This window comes from Lissotriton helveticus, chromosome 2_1 (genome assembly GCF_964261635.1).
Source record: "Lissotriton helveticus chromosome 2_1, aLisHel1.1, whole genome shotgun sequence".
Taxonomy (NCBI): Eukaryota; Metazoa; Chordata; class Amphibia; order Caudata; family Salamandridae; genus Lissotriton; species Lissotriton helveticus.
This window is the reverse complement of record NC_136059.1, coordinates 228,451,254-228,474,184: the sequence shown is the minus strand read 5'-3', so window position 1 is coordinate 228,474,184 and position 22,931 is coordinate 228,451,254.

Sequence of the window (22,931 nt, the reverse complement as noted above, 5' to 3'; positions counted from 1 at the left end):
CATGGCCAGCGCAAATAAATAAGGGGACAGTGGACAACCCTGGCTAGTGCTCCGACCAATAGAGAACGAGGAGGAAACTGTGCCCGCCACTCGTACGGACGCCGTCAGGTCTGTATAGAGAAGGGTGAGGTAGGACAGGAACCTTGGTCCAAAGTTCAATTTACTGAGGAGTGTGAATAAATATACCCAGCTGAGGGAGTCAAAGGCCCTGTCGATATCGGCAAGTAATAGCGTGGCCCGCTCCCCAAGCCCCTGGACAGTTAAACATTGCAGCATGTGCGCGTCTAATATTGTGGCGGGTCGCCCGATAGGGCATAAACCCGGCCTGATTGTGATGCACCAAAGATGTAATATGGGCACGAAGATGATTGGCCAAAGCCTTGGCCAACACCTTGGCCTCCACATTAAGGAGGGATATAGGGCGATAAGATGCATGTTGTTCTGGGGGTCTTACCAGCTTGTGAAACACTACAATCTCCGCGTGCCACCAGTCACAAGGCATGCAACCCCTTTCCCCGGCCTCCTCAACCACTCTACAGAAATTAGGTTCCAATTGCAGAAAATAGCGTTTAAAAAACTAGCATGTGAAGTCATTCGGCCCGCACCCTTTCCAGGCTGCATCTCAACCAGTGCCGCACCTAGCTCCTCCTCGGCAGATCCAGCTCCTCATGCACCTCGTCGGAGAGGGCCTTGGGCGGTAGATCATCAAGAAAGTGACCCACCATCGCTTTGGGGAGGCACTCCCTAGGGGCATAGAGTTCTGCATAATACATGGCAAAGCTGTCAGCAATTATAGAGGGGTCAGTGAGAGAGGACCCATCTGGGCCTAAGACACTTGGTAGGACCTGGGAGTACAACGACCACTGGCACAACCTATGTAACAACTTGCTGAATTTGTCACCCCACTGATAAATTCTACTGTGGTTCGCCAGCCACGCCTGTCGGGCTTCATCAAGCAGAATATGAGCATATTCCTGCTGTGCCAAAAGAAGTTGGCGGCGAGTGCGGTGTTCAGCGCCTTCCCTGCTGCGGGATTCCAATGCCAGTAGCTTCGCTTCCACCTGAACCAGAGTCTCCCTACACGATCTATGGGCCGTTGCGCAAAATGAGATATCCACCCCTCGAAGTGTGGGCTTCATTGCCTCCCAAAGGCAGTCAGCCCCCTCTACTGTCCCCACATTGAGGAATTGATCAATGGTGTCTCCCATATGCTCTCCATAGTCCTCCCTCTGGAGGTTGCACGCTGAGAGACGGCACCGAAATGGCTACTGTGCTCCACCCACGCATAACGTAAGAGTGATCGGTGAGTGGTCCGACAGTCCACACAGGAGAATATCGGCGGCAACCACCCTGTTCTCCAGGGCACAGGGGACGAAGATGTAATCAAGGCGGGAGAAGGAGCCATGGACGGCCGACGAATATGTATAACCCTGTGCTGTCCCATGTAAGCGACGCCAGGGGTCTCACCAATCCAGACCCGACACTAGTGCACGCAGCCTCGTAGGCCCACCCATGGCCGACGGGCGAACAGGCCGTCAACGATGCCCAACCAGGTCTAATACATCATTCCAGTCTCACCCCACAACCTTTAACCCAACAGGTATGTCTGTCAGCAGTGTCATGAGCTTTTCAACCATGCCCCAGGAGAGGGGTGGGGGGGTAAACACTTCCCAAAATTATGGATTCCGTCCCTATCATCCCTTGAAGAAATATAAATCTACCCTGTGTATCCCTCCATGCCTTCACTTGTGTGTATGGGACTCTTCTATGTATCTGGATCGCAACCCCCCAGGATCCCCTTACAAATCCAGAGTGGAAAACGTATACGTACCCAAAGCGTTGAAAACAGAGTACCTTATTCCCCATGAGATGTGTTTCCTGTAGTAGGAGGATGTCTGCATGTGCGCGCTTCGCCTGTTTGAGTATCGCGCCACGCTTGATTTTGTCAAGAGCTCCCCGTACATTCCAAAACATTATTTGAAGGGTCCCCGAGGAATCCCGCTTATCACTAAGGGGGCCAACCATGAGACAGTGCGAAATGTAAGTGTGCACCAAGCAAGGCCGTGTGAACTGGATAAGCAACTCTGAAGCAATGTAGGCTAGTGCGATTGAGCAATATAACCCCCCCCACCCGCCAACCAAACCAACAACATTCCCTCCCACCCAATACCTCAAAAACGATGAAGTATCTGTTGCGGCGAGCATACATGACAGACTACGACAGGGGGTCCCCTCCTCGCCCGCCAATGGGTCCCCAACTTACAACCCATTGTATTTTGGTCTTATTTTAACCGGGCAAATATTCTCTGTTTCTAAGCCAGTGGTTAGTCTTTTTTGTGAATTTTTTCACTGCTTTATTGGAATTTAAGTGCTACACAAATAATTTACACATTGCCTCTTAAGTGAAGCCTGACTGCTCTGTGACATGCTACCGGAGGGTGAGCACAGGTTAATTTAGGGTATGTTTCTAACTTACCTTGAATAGGGTCGAGGTCTAGTTGGACTGGGTGCAAACCTCTGTCAACTAGAGATCCCATTTCTAACATCTAATAATATGAACTTCCCGCCTAGTGGGGCATTTGCAGATGTAGGGTTGTTAAAAATGCATTTCTGAATAGGTATTTCCCCTTTCCTTAAAGGCACTTACAAATGGAAGTATTAGCAACAATTTCCATATCTAATTCTCCAAAATAATGTAGCTGTCAATTTAGAAGTGCAGTATATGTCTTCAAACCATGTATACACCAGGATACCAGGAGTCACAATTACATCAGTACCTGTGACAATCACGCCTTTTTTACAGACTGAAAAACACATATATGCACAAATATTGTAGTATTTTTGGCACTAGGGGTTTATTACTGTGCAGTCCAAACTCATGCTTTTCTAGTGAGCTCCTATAAAAATAATTTCTAAAACCTATTTTCCCTTTTTGTGGTGATGCCTGGACTCACGACAATGTTGGTGTCCGCAATCACCCCCCCAGATACGTTGTGAAAAACCAAAGCAAAAGCAGGACTTCAATAGCCACCACCAAATTCAAAAATTACAACTATATAATTCATTCTAATCATCAAACTAGATAGATCACTATCTAAATAACTCAACAAAAATATCTCTATAGCAGTGTGTATTATTGATTCACTGAGGTATGTGAGTTGGTGCATAAGTCTCCAAGGCGGTCTGTGACTGGCTGCATGAGTCCTTCAGTAAGTGGGTGCATAAGTCTCTGAGTGGCTGTATTAAAGGGTGCCTGAGTCTTTGAGTGAGTTTGTGAATGGGTGTATACGTCTCTAACTGGGTATGTGAGTGGGTGTAATGATTACTGAGTGAGTATGGGAATGGGTACATGTGTCTGTGACTGGATCTATGAGTGGGTGCATAAGTGTCTGAGTGGGTCTATATATCAGTAGGTGTATGAGTGGAAGCATAATTGTTTCAGTAGGTCTGTGAGTCAGTGCATGAGTATCTAAGTGGGTTTGTAACTGATGCATGACTCTCTGAGTGGGTCTGTGAGTGGATGTATAAGTCTCTGACTAGCGAAGTGAATAGGCGCATGAGTCTCTGAGTGCATCTGTAAGTGGGAGTATGAGCCTCTGAAATACTTATGTGAGTAAACTCATGGGTGTCTGAGTGATTCTATGAGTGGGTGCATTAGTGTCCAAGTGGGTATGTGAGTGCTTGTATTAGTGTATTAGTGAGTGAATATGTACATGAGTGTGACTGTGACCAGAGAGGGTGTGTATATAGATATAGATACTTTTTGTTTCACATAAACTTGCATCACCAAACCCCTAATTTCTCATACATGGGTTCAGAGAACCTCCACAGGTGACCCCCTGTATTTTAACTTTCACTGAAATTTTCAGCCCTGCAAACCATTCCCGATCGACTTACATTTCTCAAAAACTACTGAACAGATTTGCACCAAATACCAAATAGGACATTCTGTGTCATAACTAAGTGGGCGGAGTTAGCATAGCCGCGCTACGGGGAACTCCACGAAGTGGTAAAAAAACTCCACCACACTATGCTGAGTTCTACAAGCAGGTGGAGTTGTTTTTTTTACCCGTTCATGTGAACAATTCTGCCATACAGCAACGCAGATTGAGTGTTGGGTGGGAAATATAGCATGAACTGTCCCACAGGGTCACGCATGGGTGTTGCCATCTTGTTTTCTTCTCTCAGTTATGGTGTTGGGGCCTACTTCAATCCTGCCTTAATCTTTCCAATCCTTCTTTCTCAAACTTTTTTTCTGATCTTTTATGTTTATTATCTTTCCCTGTGTCTTCTTAAGTGTATATTTTGTGTTGTTTTCTAATATGTGTGTGTTTTTAGTTTGTTTTGTACTTATTTTCTATATTACTTGATTTCTCATTTTTGTTTACTTCTTTTCTTCTTCCCCTTCCTTATTTTTTTACTTTCTACCTTTTCATTTCCCGTCCCCCAAGGTCATGGCAGAGAGTGTGACCTGGACAAAGAGGTGCAGCGTCACCTCCCCTCCACCCTGGCAGCAGGGGGCAGGCCTGGGTCCAGGTACGGGATCCGGGAGTGCCAGCGGCAGTGGGCTAGGGTGCGCCGAGGAGTGTATAGCTGCTCTGGGGTCTGGCACACCTTTAACCAACTGACGCACCGGTGGTCCGATACCCTGGGCCGAGAGCAGCACCTGCTGGACCTGTTGAACCTGCTGAACTTGCTAGGTCTGGAGGTAGGCGGGCTTTTTGAGTAGCTAATTATAAATATTATTATGTGTTCTAGGTTATTGTGAATATTATTTTTTTCCCAAATAGCAAGAATGCTGCTGCTCACATGCAGGTAAGTTATATTTAAAAATCTTATAGTATGTGATCGTTATTGTAGACAGGTGCTTGGCGCTACCCAATCATACTTGTTTGCAACTTTCCGCTCGCTTGGAATGATTATGTAAGAGAACTTAAGTTAGGTAATGCAGACTAGAGAGACCCCGTCCCTTTGTGCTGTCACCAAGATAGTGGTAGTTAGTTAGTTACTTAGTATTAGTTAGTAATTTAGTGGCCTGCGTCCTTTCACTTCAATCCCTGACTCCTTAGTAGAATCTTTTTTGTAGTTCTTATATTGAGTGTATAGCAACCAACCAAATTGGTGTATGCAATATGCATGCATCCATCTATGCATTTAAGACTAAAGCAGACTTATTAAATTGGCTCATCAAAGGGGGTTTAGATGATTACAAATGAGATCAGAACTTAGAAGCAAATATCATTTTTTTGCAATACATTCCAAAGTCTTTGGAATAGGCGGGCTAGGTAATTGTAGGATTCAGGAATCGGAATGGAACTGTGGAATGATGAAGATAGGATGGTCTACTACTAGTCGATCTGATTTCGAAAATGTAAATGTTATTGCAATTGCCGTTTCCTGTCAAAAAATCTTTTTGGGAGCAATTATTCAATATTGTTTTATCACCAATCATTTTTTGTCTCTTTAATTATGTCTTACATAACCATCAGCATCCAGGAGCAAGAAGATGAAGTCTTCCGAGGCGGGTGCGAGACCTGGAGGTGCCTCCTCAGCCCAGTAACACTCCTCATAAGATGGCTCAGCTGGCCCCAGTAAATCCTCCTGTTGTTCATATTAATATATATTTCTCTAACTTTTACGGCTCCTTATTTTGAACTATTATTTACAATTCCTAATTTTATTTTTTCCCAAATCATCAGAGAACCCCTTGGTCCTGACTACCACTAGCTGTAGTACTAATACTCTGCTGTGCAGGTTGCATGCCCAAGTTAGGTATTCTAAGCATGTTTGTTGAGATGAGAAGGCTTACTATTACTTTATTATGCTTAATCAGTAAATCATGGTCACGTTGGGCACCCCAAGTTGTGTCTTCTTCTCGTATAGGCCTAGTAATATTAGCAGCAGTTGTTGATGGAATAATTACCGTGCACCATGGCCAGAAGGAAGTATGAAGAGGAGGAGGATGGCACCATTACATTTTCCAACTAAGAACATCTTATGTCCGATTGTTCACCCAGTTGGCCACTCATTTCCTTTTAAACACTCATATTCACCTGTAGCTCTAGCCACTGAGCTCATTCCTGTGAGTTCTCCTATTCTTGAAAGGCTTTTCAAAAATTGCCACCAATAAAAATGCCCAACCGGATATTTTTTCATTTTTGATAGGACAAACTGTGTACGTATAGTTTTTTCAATCTTGCTAGCAAAAAAAATAAATAGGGGGTAGGGGTATATGGCATCTAAAAAATGTGTAATATTTTTTCTAGGCGTAGTGACCACCAGTGCTGGGGCCAGCAGGGAAGGTGACGCTAGCCCAGAGGCAGCAGATGTGGCAGGTGCAGGGAGTGAGCCAGTAGCAATGGTGGGTGGTGGTAAGTCATATTCCTTGCTTATTGACAATCAAATTCATACGCTCACTACAAGGGTGTACACTGTACACCGTACTGTTGAGACTAAGTTGTGAACAGCTGATGAAGACACCCTTTACTTAGCATTAGCATTAGCAGGAGTTTAGTAACTAATGGCCTTTTCTCTTCAACTCAGCAGAGAAAATTTTATGAAGAAGACTAAGAGTCAGACCTTGAAGGGTTGATGGAAAAAGGAAAGAAGGATGGAAGGAGGAAGGAGAGGTGACAGAGTAGGATGAGTGGGTGAAGGGGACCCGGGGTGTATATGGGTGGCTGATAAGATGCAAGGGTAGGTGAAGGATGGGTGAAAGGTGAAAGAAAGGATGCCTACTTGGGTGGGTGAAACTGTATGGGTGTAAGGAATCCTCCCGGGGGTTTGATGGGTTAAACTAAAATGCAAGCAAGGACCCATGAGTGGTTAAATGACAAATGTATGTTGGTGAAATGTGTGTTGAGAATAATAGCCATGTCTGGATGGATGCTTGCATGGTGTTCAATCATAGGTGAAGACTGGATGAAGAGAATGTAAAAGAAAATTAAAACATGCCATACTAGCAAAGCCAAGGGTGAAGAATAAATATAATGTTAGAAGAACAATGCAATGATAAATGTAAGAATTCTTAGGAATAAGAATAAACAATGTTTTTTTTCAAGGTTTTTGATTCAAAGGTTTGAGGTTGTATTTCAGACTACTCCCTTGATTTACAATAGTTTGCAAGCACAACATATATATTATGGATGCACTCACCTATCATCAATCACCTCCCTCCGACTCCGAGGCCCACTCCCTCCCTACCCATGTCAGTTTGACAGTGTCAGCCATGGGTGTCCTGTTGACTGCATGGTTACAATAGTAGTACCTCATGTCACTTGAAGTATTGCCATATATCATCATTCATATTAGGAATCATATCATCTGGCTTGTTTTAGCAGTCAGAGTGAAAGTAAAATTGAACCTTTGCCATTGATTTAACAGAGTATGTCCATAATTGAAAAATAGATAATTGTGTAGTACAGATGCCCCACCTGCACACAGTAGAAAAGTACCGTGAGTCTGCGACACAGGTATATCTGTCTAAGGTGCAAGCTGAGCTGGCATACCTACAACATTAATTTAGTTTAACAAGAGAGAGAAGAAGAATACTTTTCTACTCCATAGTGCTTAATGCTTAAAACTATATTCACATCCAAATCTTAGAGGTCGAGGAATTGAGGATACCACAAATGTTATGTAATGCTAGTTCTACTGTGTCACTATACTTTTATGTATATAAATGTATGTGTTACTGTTTTGCTAAGAGTATTGGTTACAATAGTTTTTTTTCTTTATTGACATAGCTACTCCTTTCCAACCCACCACGCAGAAGATAGCAGCCGAGACCCAGTAACTGAAGCTGGAGTCCATCAGCGCCAAATATAAGCGGCTGCTGGCTCTAGCGAAAGAGGAGGCAGCAGCAGCAGCCTCCAAGCCCCCCCAGTGTCTCCCGTGGTACGGCGCCATGGTCCGCAGCCGCCACTTGCAATTCAACCACTGCTGTTTCCCCCTGTTCATGTAAAACCTTTCAGCGCTGCATGTTGCTCCAGATGGCACGGCTGGAGGCCAGGATGGAGGAGTCTTTCGACCAGTTTGAGAGAAAGATCCGGCTCCTAGACCACCGCTAAATGATAGACCTCTATTGCCCCCTTTTTAATCTTTTTTTGGTGGATGACACTTATTTGGGAGAGGGTGGGAATGTGGAGTTAGGGAAAACTTGGGTGTTCTTATTTTATGGACATTTGCATTTTTATGGGCAATTGGACTTAGTTACTTTACTGGACATTTGTTGGGGTTAGGGAGAGGGGTGGGTCAAGTATTGTGTGTTTTTTCAATCTAGTCTATTTGTTAGGGGAATACATTTATATTTTTACATATGATGGAAATCTTTTTAGGGGGGTTACTCTTTTACATCACACTGTTTTCTTTGCTGCAGGGCCGCAGCCATTTTTCTGATAGCATAACACACCAACAAATAAATGCAGCACCCTTACTTGTCCTGCTTCTGTCAGTCCCTCATCCTAGTCCATGCAGTCAGCAACTAACCCCCATGGACTCGGAAGGGATGTGGGTGTGTGATTATTGCATCTTGAATGAATCCCCCACACTTCTTCTCTCTTGCCTGTGATTAAGTGAAGCAATGGTTACATGCTGATGGTTTGCCAAGGTGACATGGTGGTGGTAGTAGTATACACTCCTGCCCGTTGAGACTCTAGTGATCCCACATCTTAATGTCATAGATGTTCAGAGACACCCCAAACCTACAAAGCAGTATCGGCTTGTGGATATGCAATCTATGACTAGAGTTATCACCTGCACCAAGAACGATTTAGGATGTTCATATGGATATATGGAGTCTTGTGCTGTGTGAATTCAGAATCTCTTCCTAATGAATGTTTGGACCTTAATGGTCTTATGGAACTTTATCTGCTAAATGTGATGCATAGCTAAACTACACATGTCCAGCTTTCATCTGACTTTTTCGGTAGTGGACATATGATGTGATTTGGATTCCAAAGTGTCATCAGTGCAATGAGCATTTGCATGTGACATGATGTCTGCCACAACCGTAATTAATAGCACATTGATGTTGAACTTAATCTTCATGAAATCAAGATGTTTTATGTTTAATAGTTTGATCCTGGGCCTTGTCATTGTGTAAATCTCACACTTGGATCCATCCTATTTATTTACATTGTTGTAAAAAGGTATACAAGTGCCAAAGTATGCAAGGTGATCAACTCTCCTAGTATGGACATGAGGACGGAGTGTAGACAATTCCATCAATGCACTTGGGCCTGTCTCGGGTTACGACATGAGTGGACCCAACTGTTTGCAGCATATGTAGCATGCACGTGCTCATGCCGAATTTGAAGCCTATGGAGTGAATCATGAAGGTGTTATGATATGTGGACTTCTTCAATGATTTCTGGTGATTAGTGATGATCAGGCGTGGAACGTTATTGCAATAAACCCATGCTACATGTCATTTGAGATACATCCAGGGCAAGCGGAGGAGAAGGGGTCAACGTTGGTGAGGACACAGCTGGTCACAGCGGTTTCATATGTGAGATGTCAGACACAGTGGGATCCAGTGACTAAGAGGGTGTGAGGAGTGCGCCAGATAACAGCAGCTTAAGCTCATCATCATCTAAGTCATCCTCCGATGGACACTCCCGAGTGGTGTCTGACCCAACAGGATTAGTTACACCTTCATCCTGGTCTGACACCCTCAGTTCTATCCCCTCCCTGCCTGTTGCCCCCTCACAAGTTGGCTGTTCCCACTCCTCTAAGAGGGGAGCATCTCTGTGGGCCAGACTGCAGCCCTGAATGCCATCCATGGGCAAAGCGTGCAGCTGATCCAGATGGTTGCCTACTTGGAAAATATTCACACTTTACTGTCTGCCTTACAGAGATGGCCTCCTCCCTCATGGCAGCCCTCCACCCATCTTAACCTCCACCCCCATCTTGCCCCTTCCTCAACCACATTCCCTATTCACATTCCTATCTCAAGCACATGCACACCTAAACATGCACACACATGACCAGACACAAGCACCACACACAAACACAAGGCATCTAAAAAACTCAAACAAGCACACACACAGCAGACACTTACCCCCATCACCACCCATACCACCAGGTACCACAGCAACACATAAAGAGCTCTCCTCAGATACATAAATACCCACAAACACCACTGTAACACACACTTACCTTTCCACAGACACATCCATACCCTCAGATACCCCACCAACACACACTGACCCCTCAATAGACACATCAATATCCTCAGACACTACACCAACACACACTGAGCCCTCTACAGACACAACCAGACCTGAAAACACCACAGCTAAAGTCCTTAACCCCAGAACATCCACATTACTCCCACCAAAATAAGCAAATGCTCACAGTCACCCACACAACAGACATCAACACAACACACAGTGCAGATAGTAAACCCATCTCACACTTCCACTCCTTTTCCCTCCCAACCCAAACTCCATCTCGAATACCACATCCATTTTCCCCATGAGGATGTAATGTTTGCCCTTGCTCTTACCCCTCTAAAACCTGACCCCCATCCCAAAGTCCCAAAAACATCTCCCAACCCCATCCCTCTACTTCCCACTCCCCCTTTAAGAAACAGCCTCCTAACCCCCTGAACCAAGCCCAACAAACAAAATAAAAACAAAATAAACCTCCCAAAAGTAAACCCATCCCTTCCACCTCCCACTCCACCCCTGGAAAAACAGCACCCACCACTGCCCTAAGCCGAGCCCAAAAGCACACAAACCCAAGAAGACCCATCCCAACACTAAACCCACCTCTCTGTAAATCTCAGCCCCCCCTTCCCAAGTGCCATCTTCGAGGTGCCTGCTATGCCCAATGGATGCATCTTTCTGAGGAGATCCCCTGTCAGTGTCAGAGAGGGCAAGTGGGTTGGCATAGCTTTGTGATGTGGCACAGGTTGTAAAATATGGACTGACTATTGGCCTTTGTTTGATTTGGTGATTTTGTCATCCATGCAATAAAAACTTTCACAGTTTGGAAGACAATGTTCCAGCTATTACTTCTCTGACTATTGATGCTATTGTATCTTTTGTGATGTGTGAGTACAGTTGTGTTTGTTTCATCCCTGATTGCTGATGCAGTTGAAGTAGTTTGTATGATGTGACTTTAGAACCAGTGTTGGAGTTACACAGGACAAGGGGTAATGTTGGATGGATATCTATGTGGGATTAGTATCAAGAGAAGAAGGTGGCTGGGGAGCCTAATAATTAGAGGTCAAGTACCCTTACTCCCATGAGTCAGTTCTTCAATCCTACACGGTCACTGTTCTTAATGTGTGTCCTTGCCGGTTCCTGTGACTATTAGGACAGTCTGATGGGCATATCCTTAATAGGAATTGGTAACCTCACTCACCTTTGAGGGTGCCATGCTTCATCATAAAGCTCTGCTCCTCGTGGGGTTGGTGCTGCAAAATCCCATGGGCCCGTGAGAGGGCTCTTGCTCTTTTTATAGTAATCCGGGATGGTGAGTGTAGCTGTGTGGGGAATGATAAATTGTGAGTTGAAACTACATCTAGGATACCTCAATGTCTTATTTTTATTCTGAGGTCCGAATTATGGGTAAAAAAATTATGTGCATAGACTGAGAATTTCTCCTAATGGGGAAAGATAATCTACTCATGTGTGCGAGTTCTGGGCCTTATGTGCGTGAGATCAGGGTTAACGGTTCACGCCCTTGTGGTTCAGGAGGGCTCTGCAACATTTTTTCAGGACCATAAAATGGGGGAGACACAGTCCCTACCCTTATTCTGGGCTGTGTTTGGGGGTACTGTGTCCCGTGGTGTATTCACTATTATCCCCACAAAAAAGTCCACCGGTCGTGAGAATACCAAGTGTTCAGATGATCTCCATCTGTATTGATTTCCAACCTGCAAGAAAACAGTAGTGAGAAGAAACATTTCATCAGCTGAATGAAGATAAAATATTGTGTGTCCCAAGTAGAACCATCAAATGAGCATATAAGAGGGAACAGAACAATCACGGTGAAGCTCTATTGGAACCCAGAACAAAGGAATCTGTAGACCATCTCACGCGTGCAACAACTTTCACACCTTCTTCTAATCAGATCCAGAAGATCATAAAGAAGAACTGGCCCATCCTGAAGACAGGATCACTAGATATACCAGACCCCTTATTCTCCTTTAAAGGAACACAGAATCTCAAAGATCTCCTTGTACATACCCATCCCAAATTGGTACAAAAGGAAATACAACAGACACTGTGGGGGCTCCTACCAGTGACAGGCCACCACCCTTACGGCAACTGCACCAGCTGTACTTTCACGAAAGCCACCAATGAGTTTACCTAGGTGAGACCAGATAATGGCAAAAGGAAACATACCAACTTCAAAATGAGGAACTGCATCTACCTTATTGCTTGCCGGTGCTCTTTGCTCTAAATAGGAATGAGAACACGTATGATAGAGTTGCAGAACACAGAAGTAACAACTGATGCAAAAAAGCCATGACAAAAATGGTTGTGCACTTCATCACCAAGAACCACACAGCTGATGATATCAAATGGACCATACTTGACGCCAATGACAACTGAAACAGTGAAACCCTATTCAATAAGGAACAACATTGGGCGTTCCACTTGAAAACACACATAGGAGGTTTAAATGACAAAAATCCCCTGGATAGAATGCTTGAGGCCCTTAAATACAAGGAGTAATAACAGGAAGGAAATTCAAGGCGTAATAACAAGAAATAAATAACCATTGCTTCTCCCTTGGGCTATCAGGACCGACCATTCTAGCTCCATCATCCCAGGTATATTGGCATCGAAAACAGTGTCAGCCACATACACATCATGGCCACCGGGATGACATGGTTTACAATACCGGGATGAAACAGGTTTACAATAATAGCATTTAGAGACTTCGCCTATATCAAGGTAGATCTACTGAGTGGTGAATCAACCACGTGATTTAGGGTCCTATAAATATGCAATAATTGATGACAGACTGTACACTCTTAATACGTCCAGGTTGTGAACATTTTGCAAACCTCAGCTTTTCAGTACCACCCTTTGAGGGAAGAAGAAAATAACCTCAACTGTAAACCCAATACCAGTTATTAAGAATCCCAGTCTCCTAGTACCACTATGAGAAGGACAAAGAAAATAAGCATAACTGGATACATCCAAATCTCCCACCCTCAAAGATGAAATAGTTGATAGACTAGAGGCATATTTTTGACCAAGGATAACTGCCTAAACATATCTTACAATACGGAAAGAGTACAATGATTAATACACTCCAAGATGGCTGCCAGTTTTCCCAGCAGACACGCACCCGTGCAAGAGCGCAATGAATGACAGACCAGCACGTCATCAACACGAGACCAAGTGCTGGAGCTGCCTTCCAATGATATTTAACAAGACAACTCACGGCACTCTCTCACCTGCGGGTGGGCAGATAGGAAAATAGGTACACGGTACTGACATCACAACCCCACACATGAATAAAGGGAGATTCCTTTTCCTCTCACTGATGTGGTTCCAAAACAAACACAGGAGAGAGATGACCTGGATAATTCTAATTACCTACTCTTCTCCTTCTTTTCCTTTTTCCCTCACTACAGAAACTCAACAGCAGTAACTTGAACCACGGATTAAGCCGCAGGCCCCAGCTTAACCCAATGTGCCCGATATATTGCATCTAAGGGACAGAGACCCTATGCTCACACTAGAAATATCACGACAGTAATTGCATTTTTATGTGTTTGAAAATATTTATGTGTTTGTCTAAATTCACTACGAGAGCGGTGTTAGCCGGTCACCTCTAAATGCCCTAGTCATATGATACATTGCATTATATGAGCACCACATCATGATTTGCAGTGGACTCAGGTGATTGCACCCGGGGATGCACAATATTTGATCTTCATTCAGCTGATGAAATGTTTCTTTTCACTACTCATTTCTTGCAGGTTGGAATCATTACAGATGCAGATCACTGACCACTTGGTATTCTCAAACCAGTGGACATTTTTGTAGGGATAATAGTGAATACCCCACTAGACATGGTACCCCCAAGATCAGCCCAGAATAAGGGTAAGGACTGTGTCTCCACTATTTTATGGTCCTGAAGAAACACAGAGGATTCCTCCTGGACCACAAGGGCATGAAACATGTCTACCCAGATCTCGCACACATAACACCCGATCTCACACACAGACTTTCTTTCTCCATCATGAGAAATTCCTAATCTACACACATCATTTTTTACCCCTACCGTGGGGACCACATAATAAACTTAACGTATTGTAGAGGTAGTTTTAACTCAAAATGTATCTCTCCCAATACACCTGCACTCACCATCATGGCCTACTACAAAAAGATCTCCACCAAAGAGCCCTCTTCCAGGGCCCAGTTGGGTATCTATGTGGGATGACACCCAAATGGGGCAGACATTGCATTGTGTGACATAATGTATGGTAAGCTTGGCCTGGCCACTGTCAACATAATTTAGGTTGCACTTCTTCCTATGATGTAGTTTGGATATGTGTTTCGCGTGTTGAAGTTAGATATTTTTGTATCCACACATGGAGGGTGTCAAATTGCCATACCTGTGTGGAGTTCTGCAATGACATGTGCCCATTTTGCAGCGTGTACCTTACACGTATGCCACATGCTATTTGTGCTGTATCTACTTTCATAAGTTGCTTACCCATTGCCTACCCATGCATGGCACTTGGATGTGCTATTGGCTGTCCCTCGTATACTTTAGTTCCCAGGACCAGTGCACATGAAGTTTGTCAAACATGTGAAAAATGTACAGTGCCCGAGGGCCCCAGCCTTTAAGGGTACCCCTGATAGAGTCAAAGCTATTCTGCAGATAGTGCTTCCATTGTGCCATTACAATGCTTTTCACACTGATTAGATGTGATCCCATTGGTTGACGTAGCCTTTTCATATGGGTGATACATGAGAATACAATTCAGAGTTGTAGCAAAGAAGGTGCCTTCAATTTAATGACACATCCATACAGATGTCTCATTACATCAAAACAGGACCTTCGATGTGTGCAATGTGGTGTGTTTCACATTCACTATAGCATCTTGTTTAGAATTGGAATGAGAGGGCATCATGATAGTTGCAGTCACTTCAATCTCACTTTGCCAGCTCTTGAGAAATGGTAAGCTGCATGAACAGTGAAGATCAGTAGTAACATAGCTATTTGCGATTCGCAATTAAGGAATATGTAGGAATCACAATCATCACTGCAAAATCTATATGCATTGCATTTTGCCAGTCCTTAATAGCGAATCAGTAAAATTCGTTATTAAGGACTCGCAAACTACAATGATGATACTTTTGCCCCAAAGTTCAGAATATTGGAGGTGTCTCCATATGCTTTGTTTGAAATGATAATACCAGCCCTGATTAGCTGTATGGGGGTATATTTTTTAAATGATTCGAATCATGGCTTGCTCTAAGTCCATGATAATGTTTTGTGAGAAATAATTACTAGTTTCATGCTTAATGTGGTTTAAAGCTCGTAGTAATTGCTGCTTTGCTTATTTGGTAGTAGGGCATATTAAAGGGATATTTGTGTTCTGCTATTAACCATTAGTGGAGGAGTGTGGCTCAATGGTTAGAGCGGCAGACCCTGATGCAGAGTTCTGGCCAGGGACCAGGGTTCGATTGCCGCCTCGGGGGTCTCAGGCTCAATTTCCTCGGACCTGCTAATTCTCGCCTCGGTGCCTATTCTAATTACGGGCCCCACGCTGCAACTCTGGGCAATAGCTTGCTTAGCCTCCACACCGGCCCCAACAGTGCTAAGGATGCCTGGCTTCACCCTGGGGGTGCCCAGGAGTGGACACTTCAGAGGGAAAGCCAGGAGGGGTTCCACAGCGGTATGAGTATCAGCGCCAGGAAGCCGAATAGGCGACACCGCAAGGTGACCGTCTGGTGACAGTGCGCTCGATAAGTACCATGACATTTACATTTACCATGTATGAGTAAATGGCTTGTGACACATTTTGAAGGTCCAAGCCATTATCCAGGTTCGACAATGGAAATGTTTTAGTAAGAATTTGCTGTAGAGAATATTACAATTCCTTTTTCATTTTTAGGTTGTCATATAAAAGGAATGGTTCCTCATTATGCATCATTGCTAAATGTGCAGGTATTTCTATGTTTCGGCATTTTTTAAGGGCAGGTGGAGTATCACTGGTAGCTTTTTAGTTCATGCAATTACACATTTTGAAGTAGGTATAGGTGGTAGTTGCCATGTAATGTGTTCAGGGACTTTAAGCAGTATGCATTTTAGGATTTTGCTTGTGGGTTCCTAGGAGCCACTGCTTACTTCTTATATCCTGCAATCCATCCCTTATCTCTAATTCTGTCACACTTGAGGTTGGAAATGCACTCTCACAGGAATTAAAACATCATCATTTGTAGGGACCGTCCCATAGCATGCATTAGAATAATATTTGGTACATTTTTAATCTACCTTTTCTGTTGATGCACTTTCTTGGTTGTCGGGGTAGACTATATGACTTAGTATTTATTTTCTTTCTTTGATATTACGTACTTGGCTATGTCTGTTATTGTATCTTAAAGTAGTGTATGGATATATAAATCCTTACATTACTTTCAGATACAGTTGGACAGGTAAAATAGACACATGTGTGAATGACAAATACAGCAATTAAAATTAATAATCTTGATCTAAAAATATAGTCAGCAATAAGATGGACAAGCATCAAAAGAGTAATTAGTATAGTTACATTTCAATAAGCATAGATATGTTTTCTTAGGGTAAAAACTTAGTCAGTAGAAAAGATTTTTATTCTTATTTGAAGGAGGCAGTTGATGAGATTAGACAAATATCCAGTGGTAGATAACTCCATGTCTTAGGTGCAACAACCGAGAACGCTCTGGTGCCCATTTTATTTTTATTGGTTCATTTGGGTTTCATAAACAGGGTGTGCGCACTTCGCGAAGGTCCGCAGCCCTCTGATATTTCTAGCTATAGTACCAGATATCTGGGGTATTGAAATGTAGTGCTTTATGAGTCATGCATGTAATTTTTATTTGAATACTTGCTTCGTACGGTAGCCAGTTTAGGGATTTTAGAGCCAGGGATATGTATGTATTTCTTTTTGTTCCTGAGATGAGTCTGGCTGTCGCGTTGAGCAAGGCTCTAAGAGGTGCCAACCTTTATCGCGGTAGGCCACATAGTGTGTCACTATCATAATCCAGTCCAGGCAATACAAGAGCTTGGACCGCTTGTTGCAGGTCTTTATGTGGAAGGTAGGGTTTAAGTTCCCACAGAATGCCCAGCTGGCAATTCGCTCCTTTAGTGACTGCGCTAATGTGATTCTGCTATTCAGAAGTTTGTCTAATGTAATACCCAAGGATCTAGCTGTGATGTGAGGAGAGCAGTTGAGGGATGTAAGATGTTTCAACAAATATCGATCTTGGGGATGTTATTCGGTGGTGAGATGAAAAGTAAGTGAGTTTGAGATGGTTATCTGTGAGCCAGAGATGTGTATTTTGCAAGGTAGAATTGAGGGATATATTATCCTCTGGGGAGGCGATTTTGAGATACAGCTGAGTGTCATCACCATACATATGATAGTGGAGGTTAACAGATTTTAAGTGGGTTGCCAGTGGTTCCAGAAACATTTTGAAGAGAATGAGTGAGAGAGCAGACCCCTGTGGAAAGCCAAGAGTGATTGTGTTGGGCTTAGACAGGGATTAATTCATTTTGACTCTTTGGGATCTGTTTTGGAGGAATGAATAAAAACCAATGCCATACGACCCCATATAAGCCCATCCTTTGTTCCAGTAGTGTCAGTAGACTATCATGTTTAACCATGTCAAAGGCAGCCAATAAGTCAAGCAGCATCAGAAAGCATGATTCATTTCGATCCACCATTTTTTATATGTCATCCAGGACATGAGTGAGAGCAGATTCAGTGCTGTGACCTTGACGGAAACCTGTTTGGTGTTGGGCAAGGAGTTGAAAGTTGTCTATGTGGTTGCAGAGTTGGATCTGGACACATTTTTCTAGGAGCTTCGCAAGAGTAGGGATGTTGGAGGTGGTTTGGAAGTTAATAGGATCAGAGAAGTCTGCATTGTTTTTTTTTAAATGGGGTTAGTTTTCCTGCCTTTAGACAATCAGGGATAGTGCCTTGACACAGCGAGTCATTTACAATCTTAGGTGGAGAATGAAGGCCTTGATATCTTTGAATATAGACGAGGTAGATGGTCAGTGAAGTGATTAGATGGGTCTAATGATGAAAATTGTTTGTAAATGTCACTTTCGTTGATTGAAGAGAAGGTGTGCCAAGAGGCATTGTTTTTGGAAGGATGCCTGGATGGATCATTCCCTTCAGTACACTAGGTGGAGTCTGAAAACTTAGTGAGGCAGCCAGTAGTAGTTCATTCGCTAGTTGTAGTTCATTCTCAATTTTTGTAGTATTGCCATGAGGAAAGAAGCCAGTTCTTCAGAGTTTGGGAGAGTGCTGGTTCCGGTGCCTAATAGATTAGATACGTTGTGTGACTATTTCGTATAGTTTTTTGGGCCTATTTCTTGCTTGGTCAAGCTGTGCTCTAAAGATATTAGCTTTCACTTGCCTTATTCTTCTGTTGTATGTGTTCCTCGTTGATCTTAAGCATTTAAGAAGTTCCAAGGATAGAGAGGATCTCCAGGCTCTTTCTGCTTCGATTGCATGTTTCAGTGTTCGAGTTGTCAAACCAGGGTTTAGAGTTTTTATTGGATATATTTCTTTGCTCAAGGGGAGAGACGGAGTATATGACTTCCAATATGGAAGTATTGAAGAAGTCTGTGAGGTCATATACATTTCTTCTTTAATGGTCTTGTCAGAGAATCCCGCAGGTTCCTCGTCTTGCAACATTTCCCATTTTATATGTATTTAGTTGATTAAATTGGTGTGCCTTTGATAGTAATTAAGTCATTATTTGTCTGGTTTTATTGGTTAAAGATGTTTATAGTTTGATCTTGTTGGTCACTTTAAGTTATTGCATTTACAAGATTCTAAACAAAACCCTTAAGAGAGCACTTTAGGATATACCCCATGCAAATCCCACTATACACAGCTAGCTCCCTGGCGGGAAGGTTTAGAGGGCACTGCATCTGTGTAGAGGTAATAATGATCTGTCTTCATCGACTTACCTTTCCTTGGATTGGCTAAGGTTCATCTATTAACTATGTAATTAACTTCCTATTAATTCTGTATTTGGTATGCATATGAAAAGGGATTGTTAGTTGGGAAGACTGTGAGTGCGACCCAAGAAATAAGTCCCAAAATCCTGTAAGTTTAAATACACAGTTGCAATAATTTGAACCTGGACTCAACTCCTGGTAGCTACGACACAGGAAAGAGACATTTTACTTTGAAAAGCATATCATGTATTTAACAAAAGTCAAAAAGTCAAAACCAGTTCAATGAAAATCCCATCACTAATTTCTTAGCACGAGGAAAACATTAATAAGAAAAATGACACATAAATGACAATAAAGGGACCCGAGATATGATTTCTAAAAGTTTTGAGGCAAATGGACGGCAATAAATTTAAAAAGCCAATCTGAAATCCCTGTCCACAGCTGACTGGTACTTAGGTGCTATTTCCGGATGCTTGTGGTACAGAGGAGGTTTGGTCACACCAATCGGGCTGCCCCGGTCCAAGTTTCTAACTTCTTACCTACGGTCAGATCAACTAAGATTTTGCATTGGGATGTGTCACGTTTGTTGTGCAGCCTGATACAAAAAAATGTTGTTATTTACTAAGCCAGGTAAGCCACTTTGCATGCTTAGTGAATGCAAAGTATTGCAAGGCAGCACATAGTGCTGACTTGTGTTACATTGCGTTGGGTAGATGCTTCATGGGTGGAGCATGAGCATTTCCACTGTCTCCACCTATGGAATTTTAGTGCACTTTCAGATTTACAAAGACTTGTAAACCTTGGAATGCATTAAAATGCTATGCATTCACCAGTGGGGCATAATGAGGAGAAATATCTTTATTTCTCATTATTATTTCCTCTTTCCAAGTGCACTGCATTCTGCACCACAAATGTAAATGGGAACACGCTGTTAAGGATTGTTTTTGTGCTGGAAAGTGTCCCAATTTGCACCAAAACAATCTTGTCACTTTCACAGGCACCTTTGCACCGTGGTACAAAGGTGCCTACATTGATACTAGGCAGTACATACTGTGTGCCAGCACATGGAGAAGGCATAAATGTGCCTCACTTTGATATATATGGTGCATTTCTGCTCTTTCTGTTTCACACACCGCAGCGCAGCAACTGTGATTGCTACCCTGTGTTACTAGGAAAATTCTTTAGTAGAGCTGTGTTGAAAGCTTATTCTGGATAGCCACTGGAATACTTCCTGTTGAAACCATTCATTCTGGTGGGAAAGCTATGACCAATAAAATTACAATGTTATGGTCCAAGAAGACCTCTAGTTGGGAGGATACTTTTCACTTCTTTACCTAGTCATGATTTCTACCTTTGAACTTGTTCTCTTTTTTGATGCTCAAAATATTTCAGTGGTGCACGCCTAAAGCTATATCCCATGAAGTACTCTCGGAATCTGAGTCCCCACTTGTCAGACTATCTCTAGCAGTTCCTACTAGTCACTTTTAAGGCCCCTAGAACCTAAGGGACAGCACTTAGGGGGGCCAGGACACACTCCGTCAGAGTCACTAGCAAGGTTCAGGCTAGCTGTAGTAATAATTGGCCAACAGGTTAGTACAGCTTTTGATGTTCCTGTAGCTATGCAAGAGGCCAGCTAATTGCCAACTATCTCTTGCTGCTCTTGATGTCTTCACAGCCCCACAAGATGTCTGCCAACTGACCACGGCAGTTCATGTCTTAGTCCTAGGTACAAGTGGGAGAATGTGCAGACATTCAGGCCTCCACACTGGTTACAGACAACAGGTGCAGTCCTCTTGTCTTCATCCACAGGTTCAAAAAGTATTCTGAGTAGCTGGGGTGAGGTTCTACTTTTGTTTAATTCACCAGCCAGACAGTGGGAGTGACCCTATCTACTCCCTTTAAATGGGCAAAAAGTCCTCAAGGCAAACCTTCCCATGTTTTTAGCACATACTGTTTCCCTTACTGCAAACTGGTACACAGACAAAATATCGAAAATAAAATATCGGAAAGACAAAATATCGAAGTTAAAATATCGAAGGTAAAAAATATTGGGAAGCAAATATATCGGATACAAAAATATCGTAATAGGTAAGTAAGTAGAAATATCGAAAAAAATAATATCGTATGACAAAATATCGACAATACAAAATATCGTGTAGTAATGGAAAAAATAAATAGTGTAGGAAAAAATATAATAATTGTAAATAAAAATTTGATAAAAAGGTCTATATTAAAAAATTACAATATATTTAATATAAAAATATTTTAAAATAACATATATAGTTTTAGGAGCGGGTTATTGGGTTTATAGGGGATAAGGGTGGGAAGTAATTTAAAAATAATTAATAAAGTAATATATATTTGTAAATTTTTTTTATTAATAATTAATTGGTAAATAATTAATATTAATTAGTTAATTAATTAATATAATATCGTACATAATTGTACAAAATTAATAATTGGTAATTAATTATTATTAATTAGTTAATTAATTAATATAATTTTGGACACAATTTTAAATAATAAATAATTGGTAATTAAATAATAATAATTAATTGGTAATTAATTAATATTAACTAGTTAATTAATTAATATAATTTTGTATATATTTTTAAATAATAAATAAGTGTTAATTAATTATTATTAATTAGTTAATTAATTAATATAAATTTTTAAATATTTTTAAATAATAATTAATTGGTAATTAATTAATATAAATTAGTTACTTATATTAATTAGCTTAATTTAGTTTAATATATATTTTTTACTTATTGTAAATTAATTTGGAAAAAATAATATTAATAATTAAATTTATTTCTTTACAGCTAATGTGCTAATATATTAACTTTATTGTTATTGTTAATTAATAATTAATTTGTAATTACATAATAATAATTATTTTTGGGTAAAGGAGTATTGTTAGAGTTCAGGGTCAGTTTTCAGTTCTTGGTTAATGGGGTATTTTTAGGGTTCATGGTCAATTTTCAGTTTTTGGGTAAAGGGGTATTTATTGGGTTCAGGGTTAGTTTACAGTTTTTGGGTAAAGGTGTAGTTTTTGAGTTCAGGGTCATTTTTCAGTTTTTGGGTAAAGGGGTATTTCTTGGGTTCAGGGTAAGTTTTCAGTTTTTGGGTAAAGGGGTATTTCTTGGGTTCAGGGACAGTTTTCAGTTTTTGGGTAAAGGGGTATTTTTTGGGTTCAGGGTCAGTTTTCAGTTTTTGGGTAAAGGGGTATTTTTTGGGTTCAGGGTCAGTTTTCAGTTTTTGGGTAAAGGGGTATTTTTTGGGTTCAGGGTCAGTTTTCAGTTTTTGGGTAAAGGGGTATTTTTAGGGTTCAGGGTCAGTTTTTAGTTTTTGGGTAAAGGGGTATTTTTTGGGTTCAGGGTCTGTTTTTTGTTTTTGGGTAAAGGGGTATTTTTAGGGTTCAGGGTCCGTTTTCAGTTTTTGGGTAAAGGGGTATTTTTTGGGTTCAGGGTCAGTTTTCAGTTTTTGGGTTAAGGGGTATTTTTAGGGTTCAGGGTCAGTTTTGGGTTTTTGGGTAAAGGGGTATTTTTAGGGTTCAGGGTCAGTTTTCAGTTTTTGGGTAAAGGGGTATTTTTAGGGTTCAGGGTCAGCTTTGGGTTTTTGGGTAAAGGGGTATTTTTAGGGTTCAGGGTCAGTTTTCAGTTTTTGGGTAAAGGGGTATTTTTGGGGTTCAGGGTCAGTTTTCAGTTTTTGGGTAAAGGGGTATTTTTGGGTTCAGGGTCAGTTTTCAGTTTTTGGGTTAAGGGGTATTT